The sequence below is a fragment of the Desmodus rotundus genome, chromosome 2 (assembly GCF_022682495.2).
Source record: "Desmodus rotundus isolate HL8 chromosome 2, HLdesRot8A.1, whole genome shotgun sequence".
Lineage (NCBI taxonomy): Eukaryota > Metazoa > Chordata > Mammalia > Chiroptera > Phyllostomidae > Desmodus > Desmodus rotundus.
In genome coordinates, this window is record NC_071388.1 from 154,503,967 (window position 1) to 154,511,523 (window position 7,557).

The following is a 7,557-nucleotide window of genomic DNA, read 5'->3' on the forward strand; positions in this document are numbered from 1 at the left end:
GACAAGAAAATAATGAAATATTCTTGAACTACTATAGAAGGAACTTAAAGGTTAGAAATGAATAACTTCTCTAAATGAGATTTGCTTATCATTTGAGCTTTTTTGTAGAAGTAAATAAAAGGCATTTAATGAGTTAATGATATAAAGGGTCTAAGGTGGTATCTGACACTTTAGGTCCCTTCTTTACAGGACTCTGGCGTAGTTGGATACCATGCAGAGGCTGGACATCTGTCTGAATGAAAGGAGTAGTATTCCACCTCAGCTGTGGCTGCCACCCAGGTTAGGCATGTCAGATTCACGAGAGAGCTTTTCCAAACCAGATTAGCCAGCCCTTCTTTATAATCCACTCTGAAGATTCTTATAGGCTCTTTCCTCAGTGAAACTGGTAAAAACATACACAGTGATCCTTCTCCAGAAAGCCACCCAAATCTTTTGAGGACTTTTCTAAGTACCCTTTCTTTCTATGTTCCCCACAAATCTTAGAACTCAGTTTGGACTATGAGTGTGTCCAATTATTTTATGTCATACTTACTTTTCTATAAAGTGAGTGAGTGTTCCTCTCACACAAATATTTCATAATGAAGACTTTACATTTCTCTTTTCCTGTTGGAAGAGAGACTACAGGAAACCACGCTTGAACAATTCACATTCTGATTTGGTCATCATAACGAATGGATATGTTACGAGAGAAAGTTCCAGGACAGGTAGAGAGGGTGGTTTGGTTATTTGCATATTATAAATAAAAAGGAGGGTTTGGTGATTTCATTAATATTATGTGTCACCTTGACTGGGCTAAGGGATTTAAGATAGAAACAGTATTTCTGGAAGTGTTTGGGAGGGAGTCTCAGGAGGAGATTAGCATTTGAATTGGTAGACTCGGGAAAGAAGATTGCTTTCACTATTGTGGGCAGGAATCATCCATTGTGCTGAGGACTTGAATAGAACAAAAAGGTGGAAGAAGTACAAATTTGCTCTTTTGCTCAAGCTGAGACATGCATCTTCTCCTTCCCTTAGACATGGGTATTCCTGGCCTTCTGACTCTGACAGGACTTACACCACGGGCCCTCAATTCTCAGGCTTGTGGACTTGAACTACACTGTTCATGCCCCATGTTCTCAGGTCCTCAGACTTAGCCTGACTTGCGCGCCGCTGGCCTTCCAGCTTGCCGATGGCAGACTGTGGGACCTCTCAGCCCCCATAATCATGTGAGCCAGCTCCTATGATAAAGCTCCTCTTACCTACACCTATATTTCTACATTTTATATTTCTCTCTATCTCTATTTACCAGTGGTTGTGTTTCTGTGGAGAACCCTTACAGTGGCAAATGAAAGGGTGCTATAAAAAATATCACTACAAGACTAGTACTTAAAAACTGCAATTGTTTCTTATTTTTCTCTATAAAATTACTTCATCAATGTGAGCTAGGCAAGCAGTCTCAGCTACTGTAGTCATCTATGAAAGGAGGAGTTGAATAAAATGAACTTCGGTGTCCTTTCAGCTCTAAAACTCTGGGTTTTATTATACCTTTCTCGATAAGCTTTGATTGTTAGGCATCCTAAATATTTTCCGCCCTCCTGCATTGCTTCCAGTTTCTCTCTCTCTCTCTCTCTCTCTCTGTGTATGTGTCTTTTATTCTCATCCGTTCTAATATTGATTCTATTTTCTAAGATTCCTGTTAAGAAAGTGGGACAGCAGTGGTTACACAGATCGAAGGCACACTGCCTGTGATTGGTTTTTCTGTAGATCTAAACGTCAGCTCTGGAATGCTGCTTCTCAGACTCATGACCAAACTGCCGCCATGTCTCTCATAATTGTAAGCAAGGTAGTCATGGGTTTCAGTGTGGTCAGGCTGCAGCAATCTCCACATATTTCGGACGACTACGAAAGAGTTAGAGCAGTTGTCAGCTTTACATGTCTGTTTGCCAGGATTTACTAACAGTATTTACTTGTGCCTGGTTTGCTAAGTGACGGAAACATGTCACCTTTCTTTGTCTTATCCATTAATATTATGTGGTGAGGGCTTATTCTCAGTATATTTTGTACCACTATAATTTTAAAGTCTGGTGTCAGCTGTGTTTTTAAAGATACATAAAGAATGTTCATGTCTAGAAATGGTTTCTTAGGAAATAAAATATATCTTGTCATTTAAAAACCACTGAATTATCAGTGTATTTTTTGTGTTCCATGTGGTTTGAAAAATCAACATTAAATAGCTCTGTGGGAGAAGGATCTATTGATGTTCTAAAAGCTGGACTGACTTTGGTTATGCTTTTCTGATTGCTTCTCATTGATTAAGGCATACCTGCCGTGGTTAAAGTTGTTAGGTAAACACTTTTCTATCAATATGAACAGAGGACTTTATTCTTTTGATTTGATGAATCAAAAATTTGTGCTTATGGTACCAGCCATAAAATGATGTATATGCATTTGACAGTCTGCTTGTACGGTAGAGACAATGTATTCTATTGGATTATGGTGTGAAGAGGGGAGGATAATAAAGAAATGAAGTTACTGATGTGGTCAGAGCCTGGAAAACCCAAATTTCTGTCAGCTAGTGCCTGTATCCCTAGGGTCAGATCAACTTGGTTAAATCTGGACACCACTTCTTGCTAGCAACATGATACCAGTCAGCTTTATTTAAGTGGCTGAAATTGTCACATGACATGGATACACTCCTTGCCTGCATGCTGCTTCACTTGGATCTTAGACTAATTCAAGTAAGTGTAGGTACTGTTTTACTGATCCAGCCAGGAGCTAGAACTGCAATCAGTCCAAGCAGGTAAACTTGGTTTTTGTGTTTTCTTCTTTGTATGTAATAAATACACTGTGAAGAAAGCCAGCTCTCCTTATATAGATTAATTTGGCTAATAGTCATTTATCTATTCTTTCTCAGCTCCAGTTTTTCTAAGCTATACTCTGTTTTGTGAGGCTGGAGCTGAGATTCTACAAACCACATTTTTGACACTCCCTTGTTGGCTGCTTTTCTTTTGGGCTAGGACACTGGAGAATCTGAGGAATATTGGAGGGAGAAAAGGTGGGAGAAGTTACTTCTTTTATGTTGTACTGTCACTGCTCTCATCATTTCTGCCACCACAGTTGTCTTAGCCTCCTACTTCCTTCAGCCAGCCCTGCAGGGTCCTCGGAATTTCCAATAGCCCCTCAAAGGCTCTGGCTCCTTGGAGCTCTTGGCATCAGCTCTGTGAGACCTTCCTTTGATATCCTGAAACTTCACTTCTTTCACTTTTGTTCCTCCTGGTCCTGTGTTGTGACTGCTACTTGCTGTTATTTTATCTGGATTAACTCGGTATAAATTTAGGAATAAAACCTTCCATATTAAAAAGTTTGACAATGAAAAGATCTACAATTAAAAAGCTTTCTTTTTTTTGCCCTGGCTGGTGTGGCTCAGTGGATTGAGTGCCAGCCTGCAAACCAAAGAGCCGCTGGTTCGATTCCCAGTCAGGGCACATGCCTGGGTTGTGGGCCAGGTCCCCAGTACAGGGTGTGTGAGAGACAACCACACATTGATGTTTCTCTCCTCTCTTTCTCCCTCCCTCCTCCTCTCTCTAAGAATAAATAAGACCTTTAAAAAAAAAAGCATTCTTTTAATGTCAATAGAAAGAGACTTGACTTGGGATGGTGAATGCACAATACAATATATGGATGATGTATTATAGAATTGTACACCTGAAAACTATATAATTTTAATAACCAACATCACCCCAATAAATTCCATAAAACTTTTTTAAAAAGGCTTATGTTTGGAATGACTGTACTTTCCCTGTTACTATACAGCTGATTATGAAAGCTATGATAAAAATGCCTCAAAATGGAAGAGTGGGTGTCCCTATGTTTCTCACGGTCCTTTCTTACCACTAACATGTTATCTGTCCAAACAACAGTTAACTCTATCAGTTTATAGTATAAGAACTCTCTATGCTTATTTGCTCCTTCTTTCCAGAATGTCACATGAATAGTTCAGTTGTAATATGGCTGCTGATGTAGTGACATCTATTGCATTACGTAATTATAGAACAATATTGTTGTCTGTATTCATTATACTGCGTATTAAATCCTGTGGCTTATTTCGTATTCATTACAAGTTTGTGCCCTTAAACCCCATCACTCTTATCAAACATGCCCCCTATCCCCGGTAACATTTTACAGGTCTCTGCTTTTTACAGGTTTGACATTTTTAGAATTCCACATATAAGTGATATCATAGAATACTTGTCTTTTTCTGCCTGATATATTTTGCTTAGAATAATGCACTCAAGGTTCATTCATGTTGTTGCAAATAGGAGGACATCTTCCTTTCTGATGGCCGTGTGTACCCTATCTTTTTTATCTATAAATCCTTTGATAGGCATCCAGGTTATTTTTATATCTTGGCTATTGTGAGTAATGCAGCAATAAACATGGCAGTCTGCATAGCTCTTGTTGAAATCCGGTTTTCACTTCCTTTGGGTGTATACCCACAAGTGGAATTGCTGAATGGTATGATAAATCTCTTTTTAATTTTTTGAGGAAGTGCGTTATTGTTTTCCATAATGATTGGACCAATTTACATTCCCATCAACAATGAATGAAGGTTCCCTTTTTACCACATGCTCCCCATCACCTGTTGTCTCTTGTCTTCTTGATCATAGCCCTTCTTACAAGTGTGAGGTGGTATCTCATCGTGGTTTCGATTTGCATTTCCCTGATGATTCGTGGTGTTGAACATCTTTTCATGTGTCTGCTGGCCATTTTGGTGTATATGGCCAACAGAATGGGAAAAAAATCTTTGCAAACCATGTATGGGATAAGGGATTAATATTCAAAATGTATAAAGAACTCTGTCAACTCAATAATAAGAAAATTACAACAAAAAATGTAGTTAAAATTGGCAGAAGAGCTAAAAAGAAATGAAACAGAGACAATATTTAGGGCTAGGGCTGACTTCTCATCTTAGAAAAGATTAAAGGATTAGATCCCTGGAAAGGTATCTAATGATGAAGGTTTTTATGAGGGTTTTTTTTTTTTTTTTTTTGGAAGATCTGCTTTTAGGTAGGATAGGGATTTCAGGAACTCGGATGCTGTAAGTTTAAAACAATATTTATGTGAACTCCTGCAAGCCCATGTGGCCTGGGCAGAGTGCCCACAAAGCTGCCCTGGGCCAGCAAAGGCAGCCTGGGAGCCAGTCTGGTGAAGTTCCTAATCAGGTTTATTTTGCTGAATCTTCACTGCAGTTCCAGAAGGCATGTGTTCTAGGTCACTGGTTCTCTGGCTTTCCTGAGCAAGGGTTTGGAGGTGAGCAGAGCAAAGATGGCCCTGCTGGTTTAGGAAGCCCCCCTCCCACCTGAGGAGCCAGAGGGGAGGCTGGGTGCACCCAGGGCTCAGCAGCACCAGCCTGTGGGGTTCCCTCTTAGCAGATGCACGTTTCAGATGAGTCTGTCACTGCACCAAATATTCCACCTCAAGAGCAGGGTCAGGCCAGAATCGAAGAGTGATCCCATGCTTTCAGGTTTGTTTAAAGACAGCTGTCGCTGTCTCCACCCTGAGAGATGAGGGTTTAGGGGTGGGAATGGCACAGGGGTCAGTATGCAAAACGAGCGTGGGATGAGAGGCAGCCTTATGGGGAGGAGCGCAAATATTCTCCAGGACCCAGCCATGTGTTCAAATGATTATAAATTGTTTTATCAGTGTATTTGCAAAGGTTTATAAATAAGATATATATTGTCCCTTAGATTGTAGAGATTCTAGTGTGATAGCTAATGCAATACTGATTTGTTATTTGTTATTTGTTAATGATTTCTTGAAGGAGGTTAAAAAGTCTACAAAGCAATTGGCTACTTACCTACATAGAAGAGTTGGACAAGCTGTGAATATCCCGGGTAAACTACATAATGTGATGTCCCACAGAAAGAAAGTTCACCCTCCTTTTCCAAATCCTTGTTATAAAAAGCAACAGTCCCCTAGAATTTGGGGCTGTGACATAGCAAATAAAGAAAATGAACTGTCTTGTGAAGCCACCTGCCTGAAGAATTGCACCCTGATAGTCCAACATATTTGCTTAACTCCAGTGATTCTGGTTCTTCACAGACAGAAAACCCATAATCAAAATAGTGTTTTTGTTTGTTTGTTTGTTTGTTTGTTTCCTGAGGTTTCTCAGGACCATGAAACAATGGTACAAGTTTTGTTCAGAAATTTGAGATTGGCTATAGCTTTAACTATCTGGAGAAAGAGAAGAATAAGGGAGCTTGTAGCTTATTTGGTGATGATAGAAGAACTTGGAGTGATGGTGGCTTGCCTTCTTGGACCAAATGAAAGAACAGACAAAACTCTAGGAAAAGAACTAAACAAAACTGAGACAAGCAATCTACCAGATACAGATTTCAAAACACTGGTTATAAGGATGCTCAGTGGATTTAGGGGAAAAGTAGATGAACTCAGTGAGAACTTCAACAAATAGATAGGAAACATTAAAAAAAACCACTCAGAAATGAAGAATACATGAACTGAAATGAAGAATATATTATAGGAAATCAACAGTGGAGCCAATGAATGAGAGGATTAAATTGGGGATTTGAAAGATAGCAAAGCAGAAAACACCCAATCAGAACAGCTTAAAGAAACCACATCCAAAAAACGAGCATAGTGTAAGGAACATCTAGGATAATTTCAAGCATACCAACATTAACATCTTGGAGGTGCCAGAAGAAGAGAGAGAACCAGAAATTGAAGACCTATGTGGAAAAAATAATGATGAAAAACTTCCCTAATCTAGTGAAGGAAATAGATATACAAGTCCAGGTTGGGCAGATATTCTCAAACAAGATTAACCCAAAGAGGTCCACACCAAGATACATTATAATTAAAGTGGCAAAGGTATAAGACAAAGAGAAAATCTTAAAAGCAGCAAGAGAAAAGCAGTGTTACCTTCAAGGGAGCTCCCATAAGACTGTCAGCTGATTCCTCAACAGAAACTGCAAGCCAAATAGATTGGCAAGAAATATTCAAATTGATGAAAAGCAAAGACCTTCAACCAAGATTACTCTGTGAGCAAAGCTATCATTTACACTCAAAGAAGAGATTAAGAGCTTCCCAGACAAGAAAAAGATACAGGAGTTCATCACCACCAAACCAGTTTTACAGAAATGTTAAAGATCTCTTTTAAAAAGGAGGAAAAACAGGGATCAAAAATATAAATAATAAAACAGCAATAAATACATGTGTATCAACAATTATTTTATATGCAAATAGATTAAATGTTCCAATCAAAAGATATATGGAGACTGAATGGATAACAAAACAAGACTCAATGTATGCTGTTTAAAGAGACTCACTTTAAATAAAAAGATACACAGACTGAAAGCAAAGGGAAGGAAAAAGATATTTAATGAAAATGGAAAAAAACCTGGGACAGTATATACTTATACCAGACAAAATAGACTTTAAAAACCTGTATAACAAGAGACAAAGAAGGACACAGCAATTTCACATTTGGCTATTTATTTGAAGAAACTCAAAACATTACATTGAAAAGACATATACATCCATATGTTTATTGCAGCATTA

The 7,557-nt window shown here is 38.7% G+C and overlaps 1 pseudogene; it reads left to right on the forward strand.

Moving 5' to 3' along the window:
• The first annotated feature begins 671 nt into the window (after nt 1–671).
• LOC139440753 (KATNB1-like protein 1) lies at nt 672–7,143 on the forward strand (annotated as a pseudogene).
• Nucleotides 7,144–7,557: the final 414 nt, after the last annotated feature.